The sequence below is a fragment of the Cryptomeria japonica genome, unplaced genomic scaffold (assembly GCF_030272615.1).
Source record: "Cryptomeria japonica unplaced genomic scaffold, Sugi_1.0 HiC_scaffold_249, whole genome shotgun sequence".
Taxonomy (NCBI): domain Eukaryota; kingdom Viridiplantae; phylum Streptophyta; class Pinopsida; order Cupressales; family Cupressaceae; genus Cryptomeria; species Cryptomeria japonica.
The window spans coordinates 195,001-215,000 of NW_026729071.1; the positions used below are offsets into that span (position 1 = coordinate 195,001).

A 20,000-nucleotide genomic window follows, 5' to 3' on the forward strand; every position below is an offset into this window, starting at 1 on the left:
ACCCGGGCGCGCACACCTTGGCACCCGCGTTTCCTTCATTTTAAATTTTTTTTTTTTACAATCTCTCAAGTGGGAAATTCTATAATCTCAACTTTTTTTGCCTTTTCAGGAAACTTTTGAATGGAGCGCATCATTGGTGCGCTCCGAAGTGTGCTCCAAGGTGCGCACCTCTGGTGTGCTCCAAAGCTCTCTCTAGCTGCGTGCACCTGCCCCGGCCGCGCACCCGGCCCCGCCCAGCTTCGCTCACCTGTCCCGGGCGTCTGGTGCGGAACCTTAGAGTAAGAAACATCACCGTGCACCTTGGCCAACGTGCGCGACTCGACCGAGCGCGCACTGGCCGAGGTGCACACCGATTTCACCTGGGTGCGCGCGCAGCACCTCGGGCGCACCGGGGTGCGCGCACAACGCCCGGGTTGCACCGTGGCCTGTGTGCTCGGGGCGCCTCGGGTGCGCGCTCGGTGTCGCCCCCGCGCGCGCGGTAGTGCGGGCAGCGCACCCCGGCCCGGCCCGGCCCCGACGAGAACGCAAACGGGCAAAAGGTTTATTCAAATAGCATTGCGACGCCCGGCGAAAAACTAAAAAAGGGTGCAACACCGGGACTTCCCGGGAGGTCACCCATCCCAGTACTACTCCGGCCCAAGCGCGCTTAACTGCGGAGTTCTGATGGGATCCGGTGCACTAACGCTGGTATGATCGCACCCGTTATGAGCTTGTCGCAGTGTGTACTTAGCAAACCGCGACCCACGTGCGAATCCACCCCGGCCACCCACCCCCGTCGAGGTGCACACCCTCCCTCGCGAAGTGCGCCCCGTTCGCCAAGTGTGAGCCCTGCCCGGGTGCGCGCACCTTGCTAGGGCGTCGGGTGTGCACCCGGCCCGGCCTACGTGCGTGCACCTGGACGGGGCGTCGTGTGCGTGCAGTGTCCCGTCTGCAACGCGGTGCCCACACACCACCTCGGGCGCAACGACCTGCGCTCACATGTGGGCCGAGTGCACCTTGGTGCATGTTCGGGGCGCCTCGGGTGCACGCTCGATCTTGCCCCGGTGCACCAAGGCGCTCGGTTTGCCCCGGGTGCGCACTTGGTGCAAGGTGGGCACCCAAAATAGGGATCAAGCACCAAAACACAAGTTTCGGGATGCAAAATGGGACCCAAGGACCACAAATGCGTTCCAAGACCCATGATGGGTCCACGAGAACAAAAATGTGTTCCGAGACTTAATAAACAAATATTGGGTTTTAGGAGAAGAAACATGCTCTGATGCCCAAAACGAGAATCGACCCCGAAAAGGCCACAGGCCAAAAGTGGGATGCGAGACAAAAAAAAATGGGACCCGAGGACCAAAATTGGGTTCCCAGGTCGAAGACAGGGCAACCGGACAAGAAACGACCTCTAAGGCTCGAAATGAGTCCCGACGACTAAAACTTGACAAGAAGCACCCATCAGGCACCCAACTCGACACCCATGGGATGCCGACCCACCCGGGCTTCCACCTAGCACACCTTGGCACCCACCCACCCTCGCACCCAACCTCGCACCCAACTTAGCACCTTTGAACCCACATTGGCACTCACCCTGACCCTGGCACCTTGGAACCCACATTGGCACTCACCTTGACCCTGGCACCCACCTTTGCACTCACCTTGGGACCCACCCTGGCTCCCACCTCGGCACCCACCCAGACACCCACCTTGGTTCCTTGGCACCCACCTTGGATCCTTGGCACCCACCCCGACACCCACCTTGGCACGCAACTTGGCTACTTGCCACCCACCTTGGCTCCTTGACGCCCACCCCGACAACCACCCCGTGACCTACCCTGGCTAGGGTTGGTGCACACCCACCCTGGTGCCCACCTTGGCACCCACCCCATGACCCACCTTGGCACGCACCTTAGTACCCACCCCGTTACCCACCCTAGGACCCACCCCGTGACCCACCTTGGCCAGGGTGGGTGCCTTGGTGCGCACAACTTGCCTGGGCTGCACACCAGGGCGGGCTCAAGATGGCACCCGCGTTCCGTTTTTTTCACTATCTTTCAAAACGGAAATTTTAAAATCTCGTTTTTTTTTTTTTTTTGCCTTTTCTGGAAATTAGTGAAGGCAGCGCATCAAAGGTGCGCAATGCTGGTGCGAACCCGGGAGCGCTCCGATGTGTGCTCCAAGGTGCGGCGTGCACGAAGTCCGAGCCCGGCTTGCCCCGGGTGCGCACCTCGCGTGCACCTTCGCCGAGGTGAGCACCTTGGCTGGGTTGCGCGCCCTGGTGCGCACCAAGGAGCGCTCTGAAGTGTGCTCCAAGGTGCGGCGTGCACGAAGTCGGAGCTCGGTTTGCCCCGGGTGTGCACCTCGGGTGCGCACCTCGCGTGCACCTTCGCTGCGGTGGGCACCTTGGCTGGGTTGCGCGCCTTGGTGGGCACCATGCAGTGCACGAAGTCGGAGCCCGGTTTGCCCCGGGCGCGCACCTCCGCCAGGGTGGGCACCTTGGTGCGCACAACTTGCCTGGGCTGCGCACCAGGAAGGGCTCAAGATGGCACCCGCGTTCCGTTTTTTTCACTATCTTTCAGAACGGAAATTTTAAAATATCGTTTTTTTTTGCCTTTTCTGGAAATTAGTGAAGGCAGCGCATCAAAGGTGCGCAACGCTGGTGCGAACCTGGGAGCGCTCCGATGTGTGCTCCAAGGTGCGGCGTGCACGAAGTCGGAGCCCGGTTTGCCCCGGGTGCGCCCTGGTGGGCACCATGGTGCGCACCAAGGAGCGCTCCGAAGTGTGCTCCAAGGTGCGGCCTGCACGAAGTCGGAGCCCGGTTTGCCCCGGGTGTGCACCGCGGGTGGGCACCTTGGTGCGCATGCCTTGCCTGGGCTGCGCACCAGGGCGGGCTCAAGATGGCACCCGCGTTCCGTTTTTTTCACTATCTTTCAAAACGGAAATTTTAAAATCTCATTTTTTTTTGCCTTTTCTGGAAATTAGTGAAGGCAGCGCATCAAAGGTGCGCACCTCGCTGCCCACCACGGTGCGCAACGCCGGTGGGCACCCGGGAGTGCTTCGAAGTGTGCTCCAAGGTGCTGCGTGCACGTTGTCGGAGCCCGGTTTGCCCCGGGTGCGCACCTCGCGTGCACCTTCGTCGGGGTGGGCACCTTGGCTGGGTTTGCCCCGGCTGCGCTCCGAAGCGGGGTTATTGGAGCGCCGCCTCTTTTTTTGTCGGAGCGTTTGGTGGGGTTTCTCGCATTGGCTCTTCCCAGGCCCGGTTGCCACCCTGGCGCGCACGAAGTCGGAAGTAGGGTTAATTGCCCGGGTGCGCACCTTTGCCAGGGTGGGCACCTTACCTGGGCTGTGCACCCGGGCGGGCTCAAGATGGCACCCGCGTTCCGTTTTTTTCACTATCTTTCAAAACGGAAATTTTAAAATCTCCTCTTTTTTTTGCCTTTTCTGGAAATTAGTGAAGGCAGCGCATCAAAGGTGCGCACCTCGCTGCCCACCTTGGTGTGCTCTGAGGTGCGCACCCGGGAGCGCTACGAAGTGTGCTCCAAGGTGCGGCGTGCACGTTGTCGGAGCCCGGTTTGCCCCGGGTGCGCACCTCGCCTGCACCTTGGCCGGGGTGGGCACCCTGGCTGGGTTTGCCCAGGGTGCGCTCCGAAGCGGGGTTACTGGAGCGCCCCCTCTTTTTTTGTCAGAGCGTTTGGTGGGGTTTCTCGCATTGGCTCTTCCCAGGCCCGGTTGTTGGGTGCGCTCCCACCCTGGCGCGCGCGAAGTTGGAAGTTGGGTTAATTGCCCGAGCGCGCACCTTCGCCAGGGTGGGCACCTTGGTGCGCACACCTTGGCTGGGCTGCGCACCAGGGCGGGCTCAAGATGGCACCAGCATTCCCTTTTTCTCACTATCTTTCAAAACGGAAATTTTAAAATCTCGTTTTCTTTTGCCTTTTATGGAAATTAGTGAAGGCATCGCATCAAAGGTGCGCACCTCGCTGCCCACCTTGGTGTGCTCCGAGGTGCCCACCACGGTGCGCTCCGAGGTGCCCACCACGGTGCGCAACGCCGGTGCGAACCCGGGAGCGCCCCGATGTGTGCTCCAAGGTGCGGCGTGCACGAAGCCGGACCCCGGTTTGCCCCGGGTGCGCACCTCGCGTGCACCTTGGTGCGCACACCTTGGCTGGGTTGCGCGGCCTGGTGGGCACCATGGTGCGCACCAAGGAGCGCTCCGAAGTGTGCTCCAAGGTGCGGCGTGCACGAAGTCCTAGCCCGGTTTGCCCCGGGTGCGCACCTTCGCCGCGGTGGGCACCATGGCGTGCACGAAGTCGGAGCCCGGTTTGCCCCGGGTGCGCACCTCGCGTGCACCTTCGCCGGGGTGGGCACCTCGGCTGGGTTGCGCGCCCTGGTGCGCACCAAGGAGCGCTCCGAAGTGTGCTCCAAGGTGCGGCGTGCACGAAGTCGGAGCCCGGTTTGCCCCGGGTGCGCACCTTCGCCGCGGTGGGCACCCTGGTGCGCACCATGGCGTGCACGAAGTCGGAGCCCGGTTTGCCCCGGGTGCGCACCTCGCGTGCACCTTCGGCGGGGTTGCGCGCCCTGGTGCGCACCAAGGAGCGCTCCGAAGTGTGCTCCAAGGTGCGGCGTGCACGAAGTCGGAGCCCGGTTTGCCCCGGGTGCGCACCTCGCGTGCACCTTCGGCGGGGTTGCGCGCCCTGGTGGGCACCATGGTGCGCACCAAGGAGCGCTCCGAAGTGTGCTCCAAGGTGCGGCGTGCACGAAGTCGGAGCCCGGTTTGCCCCGGGTGCGCACCTCGCGTGCACCTTCGCCGCGGTGGGCACCATGGCGTGCACGAAGTCGGAGCCCGGTTTGCCCCGGGTGCGCACCTCGCGTGCACCTTCGCCGGGGTGGGCACCTCGGCTGGGTTGCGCGCCCTGGTGCGCACCAAGGAGCGCTCCGAAGTGTGCTCCAAGGTGCGGCGTGCACGAAGTCGGAGCCCGGTTTGCCCCGGGTGCGCACCTCGCGTGCACCTTCGCCGCGGTGGGCACCATGGCGTGCACGAAGTCGGAGCCCGGTTTGCCTCGGGTGCGCACCCCGCGTGCACCTTCGCCGGGGTGGGCACCTCGGCTGGGTTGCGCGCCCTGGTGCGCACCAAGGAGCGCTCCGAAGTGTGCTCCAAGGTGCGGCGTGCACGAAGTCGGAGCCCGGTTTGCCCCGGGTGCGCACCTCGCGTGCACCTTCGCCGCGGTGGGCACCTTGGCTGGGTTGGGCACCATTGAGCGCTCCGAAGTGTGCTCCAAGGTGCGCACCATGGCCCTCCAAGGTGCGCAGCATGGCGTGCACGAAGTCGGAGCCCGGTTTGCCCCGGGTGCGCACCTCGCGTGCACCTTCGCCAGGGTGGGCACCTCGGTGCGCACACCTTCTCAATGTTTTCTTGCCTTTTCTCGAAATTGGTGAAGGCAGCGCATCAAAGGTGCGCACCTCGGTGTGCTCCGAGGTGCGAACCCGAGAGCGCTCCGAGGTGCCCACGAAGTCGAAAGTCGGGTTAATTGCATTGTTTTCCCCGGGTGCGCTCCGAGGTGCGCAACATCGGTGCGCACCAAGGAGGGCTCCGAAGTGTGCTCCAAGGTGCGCACGATTCGGAGCTCGGTTTGCCCGGGGTGCGCACACCTTGGCTGGGTTGCGCACCCTTTGTGCGCTCCAAGGTGCGCACGAAGTCGGAGCTCGGTTTGCCCCGGGTGCGCACCTTCGCCAGGGTGCGCACCTTGATGCGCACGCCTTGGCTGGGCTGCGCACCTTGGTGGGCGCCATGGTGCGCACCTTTCGTGCGCTCCAAGGTGCGCACGAAGTCGGAGCTCGGTTTGCCCCGGGTGCGCACCTTGGTGGGCGCCATGGTGCACTCCGAGGTGCCCAAGATTGGTGCGCAACAAGGAGCGCTCCGAAGTGCGCTCCAAGGTGCGCAGGTGCGCGCGAAGTCGAAAGTTGGGTTAATTGTCCGGTTTGCCTCGGGTGCGCACCTTGCGTGCACCTTCGCCAGGGTGGGCGCCTTGGTGCGCACACCTTGGCTGGGCTGCGCACCCGGGCGCGCACACCTTGGCACCCGCGTTTCCTTCATTTTAAATTTTTTTTTTTTACAATCTCTCAAGTGGGAAATTCTATAATCTCAACTTTTTTTGCCTTTTCAGGAAACTTTTGAATGGAGCGCATCATTGGTGCGCTCCGAAGTGTGCTCCAAGGTGCGCACCTCTGGTGTGCTCCAAAGCTCTCTCCAGCTGCGTGCACCTGCCCCGGCCGCGCACCCGGCCCCGCCCAGCTTCGCTCACCTGTCCCGGGCGTCTGGTGCGGAACCTTAGAGTAAGAAACATCACCGTGCACCTTGGCCAACGTGCGCGACTCGACCGAGCGCGCACTGGCCGAGGTGCACACCGATTTCACCTGGGTGCGCGCGCAGCACCTCGGGCGCACCGGGGTGCGCGCACAACGCCCGGGTTGCACCGTGGCCTGTGTGCTCGGGGCGCCTCGGGTGCGCGCTCGGTGTCGCCCCCGCGCGCGCGGTAGTGCGGGCAGCGCACCCCGGCCCGGCCCGGCCCCGACGAGAACGCAAACGGGCAAAAGGTTTATTCAAATAGCATTGCGACGCCCGGCGAAAAACTAAGAAAGGGTGCAACACCGGGACTTCCCGGGAGGTCACCCATCCCAGTACTACTCCGGCCCAAGCGCGCTTAACTGCGGAGTTCTGATGGGATCCGGTGCACTAACGCTGGTATGATCGCACCCGTTATGAGCTTGTCGCAGTGTGTACTTAGCAAACCGCGACCCACGTGCGAATCCACCCCGGCCACCCACCCCCGTCGAGGTGCACACCCTCCCTCGCGAAGTGCGCCCCGTTCGCCAAGTGTGAGCCCTGCCCGGGTGCGCGCACCTTGCTAGGGCGTCGGGTGTGCACCCGGCCCGGCCTACGTGCGTGCACCTGGACGGGGCGTCGTGTGCGTGCAGTGTCCCGTCTGCAACGCGGTGCCCACACACCACCTCGGGCGCAACGACCTGCGCTCACATGTGGGCCGAGTGCACCTTGGTGCATGTTCGGGGCGCCTCGGGTGCACGCTCGATCTTGCCCCGGTGCACCAAGGCGCTCGGTTTGCCCCGGGTGCGCACTTGGTGCAAGGTGGGCACCCAAAATAGGGATCAAGCACCAAAACACAAGTTTCGGGATGCAAAATGGGACCCAAGGACCACAAATGCGTTCCAAGACCCATGATGGGTCCACGAGAACAAAAATGTGTTCCGAGACTTAATAAACAAATATTGGGTTTTAGGAGAAGAAACATGCTCTGATGCCCAAAACGAGAATCGACCCCGAAAAGGCCACAGGCCAAAAGTGGGATGCGAGACAAAAAAAAATGGGACCCGAGGACCAAAATTGGGTTCCCAGGTCGAAGACAGGGCAACCGGACAAGAAACGACCTCTAAGGCTCGAAATGAGTCCCGACGACTAAAACTTGACAAGAAGCACCCATCAGGCACCCAACTCGACACCCATGGGATGCCGACCCACCCGGGCTTCCACCTAGCACACCTTGGCACCCACCCACCCTCGCACCCAACCTCGCACCCAACTTAGCACCTTTGAACCCACATTGGCACTCACCCTGACCCTGGCACCTTGGAACCCACATTGGCACTCACCTTGACCCTGGCACCCACCTTTGCACTCACCTTGGGACCCACCCTGGCTCCCACCTCGGCACCCACCCAGACACCCACCTTGGTTCCTTGGCACCCACCTTGGATCCTTGGCACCCACCCCGACACCCACCTTGGCACGCAACTTGGCTACTTGCCACCCACCTTGGCTCCTTGACGCCCACCCCGACAACCACCCCGTGACCTACCCTGGCTAGGGTTGGTGCACACCCACCCTGGTGCCCACCTTGGCACCCACCCCATGACCCACCTTGGCACGCACCTTAGTACCCACCCCGTTACCCACCCTAGGACCCACCCCGTGACCCACCTTGGCCAGGGTGGGTGCACCCACCCTGGTGCCCACCTTGGCACCCACCCATCCTAGCACCCAGCCTGTGACCGGGCTTGGAACCCAACCTTGCACCCGTCTTGGCCAGTGTGGGTGCGCACCCATCCTGGCACCCACGTTGTGACACACCCTTTAACCCACGCACCCTAGCAGCCACGTTGGCACCCACCTTGGAACACAACCTAGCAACTTGGCACCCACCCCGTGACCCACCTTGGCATCCACCATAGCAGTCGCCCACTTGGCACCCACCTTGGAACCCAAGTTGGCACCCACCTCGGCACCCACCTTGACACTTGTGGACCCACCTTGCCACTCACCCTAGCATCGACCCATCCTAGCACCCACCCTGGCACCTTTGCACCCTAGCACTCACCCATCCTAGCACCTAACCTGTGACCCACCTTGACACTCACCCTCGCACCCACCTTGGAACCCAACCTAGCACCCACCCACCCTGACACCAACCCTAGCACCTACCCACCCTTGCACCCACCCTGTGACCCATCTTGGCACCCACCCATCCTACCACTCAACCTATCACCCACCTTCTCACCCACCTTGGCATCCACCTTAGCACCCACCCACACTGGCACCTTGGCACCCACCTCGGGCAAGGTGGGTGCACACCCACCCTGACACCCAATTTAGAACCAACCGAGCATGTTACCCACCTTGGCACCCACATTGCAGCCCACCCTAGTACCCACCCTATGACCCACATTGGCATCCACACCCTAGCACCCAGGCACCTCGACACCCGCCTTGACACGCACCCTAGCACTAAACCTGTGACCCACCTTGGAACTCACCCTAGAACCCACCCACCCTGTGAACCACCTTGGCATCCACCTTAGCACCCACCCACCTTGGCACCCACTCTAGCACTCACCCATCCTAACACCCAACTTGTTACCCACCTTGGCACCCGCCCTCGCGTCCACCTTGAAACCCACCCTAGCACCCACCCACGCAGGAGCCCACCTTGGCACCCAACCTAACACCCACGCATCCTGGCACCCAACTTGTGACCCACCTTGGAACCCACCCTAGTACCCACCTTTGAACCCACTATATCACCAACCCACCTTGGCACCCACCCTATGACCCTCTTTGGAATCCACCCTAGCACGCACCCACCCTGGCACCCACCATGGAGCGCACCCTAGCACCCACCCACCTCGGCACGCACCTCAACACCCACCTTGGTGTGCGCACTGCGCCAACCTCTCAAAGACCCTATGTGGTGCGCTCCAAAGTGTACACCTTTGGTGCGCTCCAAGGTGCGCACCTTTGGTGCACACCGAGGTGCACACCAAAGTGTGCACCGAGGTGAGCACCAAAGTGCACTCCAAGGTGCACACCAAGGCGTGCACCTTTGGTGCGGTCAATGCAAACGAATTCGGAAGTTGGGGTCGATGTCCTAATCGCTGCTGCAGACTACACGTATGAGAATCGGACAAATAGCTTTATATAGGGGAGGTGTTGCGTTTGATGGGTCGACTCCCCTGGTTGTGTGCACTGCACCAACTTCAAAGACCCTGTCTTGTTTAAGAAGTCAAAAGTTGGGGTGGATGTCCTAATCATTGCTGCAGTCTACGCATGTATGAGAATCAGACAAATAGCTTATATAGGGGAGGTGTTGCATTCGGTGGGTTGACTCCCCTGGTTGTGCGCACTGCGCCAACCTCAAAGACCCCGCATAGCAGAAGAAGTCGGAAGTCGGATTTTGGTGAGCACCAAGGCGTGCACCTTTGGTGCGGTCAACGCAGACGAATTCAGAAGTTGGGGTGGATGTCCTAATCGTTGTTGCAGGCTACACATGTATGAGAATCAGACAAATAGCTTATATAGGGGAGGTGTTGGGTTTGATGGGTCAACTCCCTTGGTTGTGCGCATTACGCCAACCTCAAAGACCTTGTTTTCGTTAAGAAGTCAAAAGTTGGGGTCAATGTCCTAATGGCTCCTGTAGGCTACACATGTATGAGAATCGGACAAATAGCTTATATAGGGGAGGTGTTGGGTTTGATGGGTCGACTCCCCTGGTTGTGCGCATTACGTCAACCTCAAAGACCTTGTTTTCGTTAAGAAGTCAAAAGTTGGGGTCGATGTCCTAATTGCTCCTGTAGACTACACATGTATGAGAATCAGACAAATAGCTTATATAGGGGAGGTGTTGGGTTTGATGGGTTGACTCCCCTAGTTGTTCGCATTACACCAACCTCAAAGACCTTGTTTTCGTTTAGAAGCCGAAAGTTGGGGTCGATGTCCTAATTGCTCCTGCAGGCTACGCATGTATGAGAATCAGACAAATAGCTTATATAGGGGAGGTGTTGGGTTTGATGGGTCGACTCCCCTGGTTGTGCGCATTGCGCCAACCTCAAAGACCCTGCATTGCGGATGAAGTCGAAAGTCAGAGTTTGGTGTGCTACAAGGTGTGGTCGAAGGTGCTCACCTAGGTGTGCACCTTTGGAGCGCAGGAAAAGTGCCCTCCAAAAGTGCGCACCTTTGGAGTGCACAAAAGTGCCCTCCAAAAGTGCGCACCTTTGGAGCGCACAAAAGTGCCCTCCAAAAAGTGCCCTCCAAAAGTGCGCACCTTTGGAGCGCACAAAAGTGCCCTCCAAAAAGTGCCCTCCAAAAGTGCGCACCTTTGGAGTGCAGAAAAGTGCCCTCCAAAAAGTGCCCTCCAAAAGTGTGCACCTTTGGAGTGCACAAAAGTGCCCTCCAAAAGTGCGCACCTTTGGAGCGCAGAAAAGTGCCCTCCAAAAAGTGCCCTCCAAAAGTGCGCACCTTTGGAGCGCAGAAAAGTGCCCTCCAAAAAGTGCCCTCCAAAAGTGCGCACCTTTGGAGCGCAGAAAAGTGCCCTCCAAAAAGTGCCCTCCAAAAGTGCGCACCTTTGGAGCGCAGAAAAGTGCCCTCCAAAAAGTGCCCTCCAAAAGTGCGCACCTTTGGAGCGCACAAAAGTGCCCTCCAAAAAGTGCCCTCCAAAAGTGCGCACCTTTGGAGCGCACAAAAGTGCCCTCCAAAAGTGCGCACCTTTGGAGCGCACAAAAGTGCCCTCCAAAAGTGCGCACTTTTGGTGCGCACCAAGGCGCTGGTTCGGTCGTTGCAGGCGAGTTCGGAAGTTGGGGTCGATGTCCTGAGCGGAGGTGCAAACTACACAGGTGTCGGAATCGGACAAATAGCTTATATAGGGGAGGTGTATGCTTCGATGGGTCGACTCCCCAGGTTGAGCGCACCGCGCCAACCTCAAAGACCCTACGGTATGGATGAAGTCGGAAGTTGGGTCCGATGACCGATTCGATTAGTAGGTATGCTCATGAGGTCGGAATTTGGGTCCGATGACCTGCCATGTGCAGGAAGGCGAATGTTGGCACTGTGCGTTGCAAGGTGCACACCAAGGTGCTGGTGCGGTCTTTTTAGTCGAGTTCGGAAGTTGGGGTCGATGTCCTGATCGGAGGTGCAAGCTACACAGGTGTGGGAATCGGACAAATAGCTTATATAGGGGAGGTGTATGCTTCGTTGGGTCGACTCCCCGGGTTGAGCGCACCGCGCCAACCTCAAAGACCCTACGGTATGGATGAAGTCGGAAGTTGGGTCCGATGACCGATTCGATATGTAGGCATACTCGCGAGGTCGGAATTTGGGTCCGATGACCTGCCATGTGCAGGAAGGCGAATGTTGGCACTGTGCGTTGCAAGGTGCGCACCAAGGCGCTGGTTCGGTCGTTGCAGGCGAGTTCGGAAGTTGGGGTCGATGTCCTGATCGGAGGTGCAAACTACACAGGTGTGGGAATCGGACAAATAGCTTATATAGGGGAGGTGTATGCTTCGTTGGGTCGACTCCCCGGGTTGAGCGCACCGCGCCAACCTCAAAGACCCTACGGTATGGATGAAGTCGGAAGTTGTGTCCGATGACCGATTCGATATGTAGGCATACTCGCGAGGTCGGAATTTGGGTCCGATGACCTGCCATGTGCAGGAAGGCGAATGTTGGGACTGTGCGTCGCAAGGTGCGCACCAAGGCGCTGGTGCCGTCGTTGCAGTCGAGTTCGGAAGTTGGGGTCGATGTCCTGGTCAGAGGTGCAAACTACACAGGTGTGGGAATCGGACAAATAGCTTATATAGGGGAGGTGTATGCTTCGATGGGTCGACTCCCCGGGTTGAGCGCACCGCGCCAACCTCAAAGACCCTACAGTATGGATGAAGTCGGAAGTTGGGTCCGATGACCGATTCGATACGTAGGCATATTGGCGAGGTCTGAATTTGTGTCCGATGACCTGCCATGCGCAGGAAGGCGGAATTTGGGTCCGATGACCGAGTTGATGGCGTGCCATGCGCAGAAAGGCGGAATTTGGGTCCGATGACCGAGTTGATGTTGATGGCCCGCCATGCACAGGAAGGCGGAATTTGGGTCCGATGACCGATTTGAAGGCGTGCCATGCGCAGAAAGGCGGAGTTTGGGTCCGATGACCGAGTTGATATTGATGGCCCGCCATGCGCAGGAAGGCGGAATTTGGGTCCGATGACCTGACATACGCATGGAGTCCGACTCGGGGGCCGATGTTCGATTCGATGACTTGCATTGTGGGTAAAGTCGGAAGTTGTGGTCTTTGACCCGATTCGATGACCAGACTTCGGCTGCTTGAGAATCGGACAAATAACTTATATAGGGGAGGTAGTGTTCTCGAGCATCCTCCCCCCGTGCCCGTTTATGTCGATTGATGCTGGTGCTCGACTGGTTGGAGCGCTCGGATGCAAAAATCTTGCACCAGGATTTATCGATTGTGATGGACACGGCAAGTCTCCTGATTGCTATGCAGGAGCTCATCGTGAATCTCTATGCGGCCTTGGTATGGACTCGACCTGCGGAATGGTTCGGCAATGGTAGTCGCTCCAACACGTCCTTGCAATGGCCACAGAGGTGATTCGACTAGAGCTCCAGTCTAGCTTTTGGGTTGCTTGGCGGACTGGTATAGCCGCGATCGAGTTCCGGCCATGAACGTTTTAGATAGCTCTTGGGCTTTCTGGGACGGAAGTCGGAAGTTTGGGCTGTTGTCCGATTTGATGACCATTCTTCGGATGTGTGAGAATCGGACAAATAACTTATATAGGGGACTGTGTTGTCTCACGCAGCCCCCTCCGTGCCCCTCTATCTCGACCGATGTTGGTGCTTGAAAGGGTTGGGATCGCTCGGATTTATAAACGTGCACCACCATTTGTCGAGTGTGAGGGACGCGGCAGGTCTCCTAAATGCTATACGGGCGCTCTCTGAGAATCTCTATCCGGCCTCGACACAGACTAGTCTTGCTGAATGGTTTGGCACTGGTAGTCGATCCAACACGTCGTTGTTGTGGCCGCCTAGGCGATTCGATTCGAGCCCCCGTCTAGCTTTTGGGTTGCTTGGCGGATTTTGCCCTATCCGCAAGTGAGCTCGGTCCCTAAACGTTCGAGAAACCCGATTGCTATGCGCCGACTCTCTTTCTTGCGAGCCTCCATCTAGCTTTTGGGTCTCTACGGAACGGAAGTCGGAATCTGGGACCGTTGTTTGATTCGACGAGGCAGACTACGGTTGTGCGAGAATCGGACAAATAACTTATATAGGGGAGGTGTTGACTGGAGCATTCTCCCCCGTGCCCCTCTAACTCGACCAATGCTGGCGCTCGAACGGTGGTAGCGCTCGGATTTTCGTTGAGCGCCAGCATTGGTCGATTTAGAGGGGCATGCGAGATTCACGAATGCTATGCGAGGGCTCTAACGGAAATGTCTATTGGTTTCGGTATGGATGCAATTGCGAGTGGTTCGGCAAAGGTAGTCGTTCCGATGCGTCCATGTCGTGGCCAAATCGATAATTCGATTTGAGCCCTCGTATAGCATTTGGGTCTCTCGATGTGATTCCGCATTCCAGTCCCTTTGGGCACTGCTTGAGCCGCATCCCAGGGGGTTCCCTTCCCAATAATCTGCCTCGCAACCCGATTGCTATGCGGTGAGGCTCCTCGGCCGCCTCGGAACTATCTGTGTATCAGACGCATCGCGGGATAAGGGGTTGGCAACGGTAGTCGCCCCAAGCGCGTCCGATGCTTGGACCATTCCGAGGCGGCCCTGAAGCCTCTTCCGTCTAGCCGTTGGGTCCTTCTCGCCGCATCCCTTGCCTCGCACCCCGATTGCTATGCGGTGAGGCTCCTCGGCCGCCTTGGAACTATCTGTGTATCAGACGCATCGCGGGATAAGGGGTTGTCACTGGTAGTCGCCCCAAGCGCGTCCGATGCTTGGACCATTTCGAGGCGGCCCTGAAGCCTCTTCCGTCTAGCCGTTGGGTCCTTCTCGCCGCATCCCTCGACTCGCACCCCGATTGCTATGCGGTGAGGCTCCTCGGCCGCCTTGGAACTATCTGTGTATCGGACGCGTCGCGGGATAAGGGGTTGTCACTGGTAGTCGCCCCAAGCGCGTCCGATGCTTGGACCATTCCGAGGCGGCCCTGAAGCCTCTTCCGTCTAGCCGTTGGGTCCTTCTCGCCGCATCCCTCGCCTCGCACCCCGATTGCTATGCGGTGAGGCTCCTCGGCCGCCTTGGAACTATCTGTGTATCGGACGCGTCGCGGGATAAGGGGTTGTCACTGGTAGTCGCCCCAAGCGCGTGCGATGCATGGACCATTCCCAGGCGGCCCTGAAGCCTCTTCCGTCTAGCCGTTGGGTCCTTCTCGCCGCATCCCTCGCCTCGCACCCCGATTGCTATGCGGTGAGGCTCCTCGGCCGCCTTGGAACTATCTGTGTATCGGACGCGTCGCGGGATAAGGGGTTGTCACTGGTAGTCGCCCCAAGCGCGTCCGATGCTTGGACCATTCCGAGGCGGCTCTGAAGCCTCTTCCGTCTAGCCGTTGGGTCCTTCTCGCCGCATCCCTCGCCTCGCACCCCGATTGCTATGCGGTGAGGCTCCTCGGCCGCCTTGGAACTATCTGTGTATCGGACGCGTCGCGGGATAAGGGGTTGTCACTGGTAGTCGCCCCAAGCGCGTCCGATGCTTGGACCATTCCGAGGCGGCCCTGAAGCCTCTTCCGTCTAGCCGTTGGGTCCTTCTCACCGCATCCCTCGCCTCGCACCCCGATTGCTATGCGGTGAGGCTCCTCGGCCGCCTTGGAACTATCTGTGTATCGGACGCGTCGCGGGATAAGGGGTTGTCACTGGTAGTCGCCCCAAGCGCGTCCGATGCTTGGACCATTCCGAGGCGGCCCTGAAGCCTCTTCCGTCTAGCCGTTGGGTCCTTCTCGCCGCATCCCTCGCCTCGCACCCCGATTGCTATGCGGTGAGGCTCCTCGGCCGCCTTGGAACTATCTGTGTATCGGACGCATCGCGGGATAAGGGGTTGTCACTGGTAGTCGCCCCAAGCGCGTCCGATGCTTGGACCATTCCGAGGCGGCCCTGAAGCCTCTTCCGTCTAGCCGTTGGGTCCTTCTCGCCGCATCCCTCGCCTCGCACCCCGATTGCTATGCGGTGAGGCTCCTCGGCCGCCTTGGAACTATCTGTGTATCGGACGCGTCGCGGGATAAGGGGTTGTCACTGGTAGTCGCCCCAAGCGCGTCCGATGCTTGGACCATTCCGAGGCGGCCCTGAAGCCTCTTCCGTCTAGCCGTTGGGTCCTTCTCGCCGCATCCCTCGCCTCGCACCCCGATTGCTATGCGGTGAGGCTCCTCGGCCGCCTTGGAACTATCTGTGTATCGGACGCGTCGCGGGATAAGGGGTTGTCACTGGTAGTCGCCCCAAGCGCGTCCGATGCTTGGACCATTCCGAGGCGGACCTGAAGCCTCTTCCGTCTAGCCGTTGGGTCCTTCTCGCCGCATCCCTCGCCTCGCACCCCGATTGCTATGCGGTGAGGCTCCTCGGCCGCCTTGGAACTATCTGTGTATCGGACGCGTCGCGGGATAAGGGGTTGTCACTGGTAGTCGCCCCAAGCGCGTCCGATGCTTGGACCATTCCGAGGCGGCCCTGAAGCCTCTTCCGTCTAGCCGTTGGGTCCTTCTTGCCGCATCCCTCGCCTCGCACCCCGATTGCTATGCGGTGAGGCTCCTCGGCCGCCTTGGAACTATCTGTGTATCGGACGCGTCGCGGGATAAGGGGTTGTCACTGGTAGTCGCCCCAAGCGCGTCCGATGCTTGGACCATTCCGAGGCGGCCCTGAAGCCTCTTCCGTCTAGCCGTTGGGTCCTTCTCGCCGCATCCCTCGCCTCGCACCCCGATTGCTATGCGGTGAGGCTCCTCGGCCGCCTTGGAACTATCTGTGTATCGGACGCATCGCGGGATAAGGGGTTGTCACTGGTAGTCGCCCCAAGCGCGTCCGATGCTTGGACCATTCCGAGGCGGCCCTGAAGCCTCTTCCGTCTAGCCGTTGGGTCCTTCTCGCCGCATCCCTCGCCTCGCACCCCGATTGCTATGCGGTGAGGCTCCTCGGCCGCCTTGGAACTATCTGTGTATCGGACGCGTCGCGGGATAAGGGGTTGTCACTGGTAGTCGCCCGAAGCGCGTCCGATGCTTGGACCATTCCGAGGCGGACCTGAAGCCTCTTCCGTCTAGCCGTTGGGTCCTTCTCGCCGCATCCCTCGCCTCGCACCCCGATTGCTATGCGGTGAGGCTCCTCGGCCGCCTTGGAACTATCTGTGTATCGGACGCGTCGCGGGATAAGGGGTTGTCACTGGTAGTCGCCCCAAGCGCGTCCGATGCTTGGACCATTCCGAGGCGGCCCTGAAGCCTCTTCCGTCTAGCCGTTGGGTCCTTCTCGCCGCATCCCTCGCCTCGCACCCCGATTGCTATGCGGTGAGGCTCCTCGGCCGCCTTGGAACTATCTGTGTATCGGACGCGTCGCGGGATAAGGGGTTGTCACTGGTAGTCGCCCCAAGCGCGTCCGATGCTTGGACCATTCCGAGGCGGACCTGAAGCCTCTTCCCTCTAGCCGTTGGGGCTTTCTCGCCGCATCCCTCGCCTCGCACCCCGATTGCTATTCGGTGAGGCTCCTCGGCCGCCTTGGAACTATCTGTGTATCGGACGCATCGCGGGATAAGGGGTTGGCAGTGGTAGTCGCCCCAAGCGCGTCCGATGCTTGGACCATTCCGAGGCGGCCCTGCAGCCTCTTCCGTCTAGCCGTTGGGGCCATCTCGCTGCATCCCCCACCTCGCACCACGATTGCTATGCGGTGAGGCTCCTTGGCCGCCTCGGAACTATCTGTGTATCGGACGCATCGCGGGATAAGGGGTTGTCACTGGTAGTCGCCCCAAGCGCGTCCGATGCTTGGACTATTCCGAGGCGGCCCTGCAGCCTCTTCCGTCTAGCCGTTGGGGCCATCTCGCCGCATCCCCCAGCTCCTCGGCCGCCTCGGAACTATCTGTGTATCGGACGCATCGCGGGATAAGGGGTTGGCAGTGGTAGTCGCCCCAAGCGCGTTCGATGCTTGGACTATTCCGAGGCGGCCCCGCAGCCTCTTCCGTCTACCCTTTGGGGCCATCTCGCCGCATCCTTCGCCTCGCACCCCGATTGCTATGCGGTGAGGCTCCTCGGCCGCCTGGGAACTATCTTCGTATCGGATGCATCGCGGGATAAGGGGTTGTCACTGGTAGTCGCCCCAAGCGCGTCCGATGCTTGGACTATTCCGAGGCGGCCCTGTGGCCTCTTCCGTCTAGCCGTTGGGGCCATCTCGCCGCATCCCTCACCTCGCACCCCCATTGCTATGCGGTGAGGCTCCTCGGCCGCCTTGGAACTGTCTTCGTATCGGAAGCATCGCGGGATAAGGGGTTGTCACTGGTAGTCGCCCCAAGCGCGTCCTATGCTTGGACTATTCCGAGGCGGCCCTGCAGCCTCTTCCGTCTAGCCGTTGGGGCCATCTCGCCGCATCCCCCACCTCGCACCCGGATTGCTATGCGGTGAGGCTCCTCGGCCGCCTTGGAACTATCTTCGTATCGGACGCATCGCGGGATAAGGGGTTGTCACTGGTAGTCGCCCCAAGCGCGTCCGATGCTTGGACTATTCCGACGCGGCCCTGTGGCCTCTTCCGTCTAGCCGTTGGGGCCATCTCGCCGCATCCCCCACCTCGCACCCCGATTGCTATGCGGTGAGGCTCCTCGGCCGCCTTGGAACCATCTTCGTATCGGACGCATCGCGGGATGAGGGGTTGTCACTGGTAGTCGCCCCAAGCGCGTCCGATGCTTGGACCATTCCGAGGCGGCCCTGAAGCCTCTTCCGTCTAGCCGTTGGGGCCTTCCCGCCCCATCCCTCGCCTCGCACCCCCGATTGCTATGCGGTGAGGCTCCTCGGCCGCCTTGGAACCATCTGTGTATCGGACGCATCGCGGGATAAGGGGTTGGCACTGGTAGTCGCCCCAAGCGCGTCCGATGCTTGGAGCATTCCGAGGTGGCCCTGAAGCCTCTTCCGTCTAGCCGTTGGGGCCTTCCCGCCCCATCCCTCGCCTCGCACCCCGATTGATATGCGGTGAGGCTCCTCGGCCGCCTTGGAACTATCTGTGTATCGGACGCATCGCGGGATAAGGGGTTGGCACTGGTAGTCGTCCCAATCGCGTCCGATGCTTGGACCATTCCGAGGCGGCCCTGCAGCCTCTTCCGTTTAGCCGTCGGGGCCTTCCCGCCGCATCCCTCGCCTCGCATCCCGATTCCTATGCGGTGAGTCTTCTCGGCCGCCGCGGAACTATACCTGTTATTGCTACTGCATCCTTCGGCTGGTAACCTCCTCTGCCGCCTTGGAACGTTCTCTTTGTCGGACGCGTCGCGGGATAAGGGGTTGGCACTGGTAGTCGCCCCAAGCGCGCCCGATGCATAGACCGCTCCGAGTTGACCTTGCTTTCAGCCTCTCACATGCATAGACCTCTCTGAGTCGACCCTGCAGCCTCTCACGTTTAGCCTTTGGAATCTCGCCTCACAACATGATTGCTATCCTTGATGCATCCCTTGCCTCGAGCCCTGATTGCTTTCTTGGCTGCATCCCTCCTCTCCTCACAGCCCGGTTGTCATCACTGCTTCATCCGTCGCTTCATGCATTCTGGCTGCTGGGCCCTTCCCACCGCACACCTCGATTGCTATCTCTTCTGCATCACACACCCCGATTGCTATCTCTGCTACATCCCTCGGCTCTCACTTCTGCATCCTTCGCCTCCCACCTCGATTGCTATCAATGCTGCATCCGTAACCTCACACCCCGATTGCTATGCGGGGAGGCTCCTTGGCCGCCTTGGAAATTTCTGTGTGTCGGACGCACCGCGGGATAAGGGGTTGGCACTGGTAGTCGCCCCAAGTGCGCCCGATTCTTAGACCGCTTCGAGGTGACCTCGTAGCCTCTTTCGTCCAGGCTTCCTGCCTTCAACGCCCTTTTTACACCTCGATTGCTATGCGCGGGCTCGTTGGCGTCTATCACCTCTCTGCGAAGAGTGGCACGATGATTGTTGGGGTAAATCGTAGCAGTCCGATCTCTGGCCTTGGGCCATTGTGAGGGCTGATCGATTTCCTGTGCGCATCTCGTGTTCGCCCAGTAACAGACTCGACGACTTGTAATCGGTCTTGTTCCCGATTGTTCCTGGAGGTAGTCTTCGGAACTCTTGGATTTGACCTGTCACTCGAACTGTCCTCTTCCGAGGATGCTTGTGTGTGTGTGCTTGTGCCATTTCCTTGGCGGTATTAACGAGATATTAAAGAGCGGAGTGAGCGCCTCGCCCAGCTATGTTTGGGGCTCTCACTCCCTTACCCGGTGTGCGACCGCTTTGCACGTAGGTTGCGGAGCATCGCGACTCTTTCGATGTTTGGCGGTTGTCTTCCGGTGATGCGTTGGTCCCGAAGTGCACGTTACTAGCATTTCTGCCATTGTTCTCGATCTTTGGCACGTTCCTTCGTTGCAATTGGATATATATCTCCGTTTATACGCGCAGGCTTCTCCCGCCTATTCAGCGCTGTCCCACTCTCAGCACTCTCGTGGTCTCCTTGGCTTCTCTCTCCCGTGAGCGAGCTCTCTTCTCGAGTCT

The 20,000-nt window shown here is 60.1% G+C and overlaps 2 non-coding genes across 2 annotated transcripts; both read right to left on the reverse strand.

Moving 5' to 3' along the window:
* Nucleotides 1–582: 582 nt before the first annotated feature.
* On the reverse strand, nucleotides 583–701 carry LOC131869504 (5S ribosomal RNA). The gene has a single exon (XR_009367887.1). It is a non-coding gene; the product is annotated as a 5S ribosomal RNA (ribosomal RNA).
* A 5,915-nt stretch (nucleotides 702–6,616) lies between these two features.
* On the reverse strand, nucleotides 6,617–6,735 carry LOC131869505 (5S ribosomal RNA). The gene has a single exon (XR_009367888.1). It is a non-coding gene; the product is annotated as a 5S ribosomal RNA (ribosomal RNA).
* Between the last annotated feature and the right edge of the window lie 13,265 nt (nucleotides 6,736–20,000).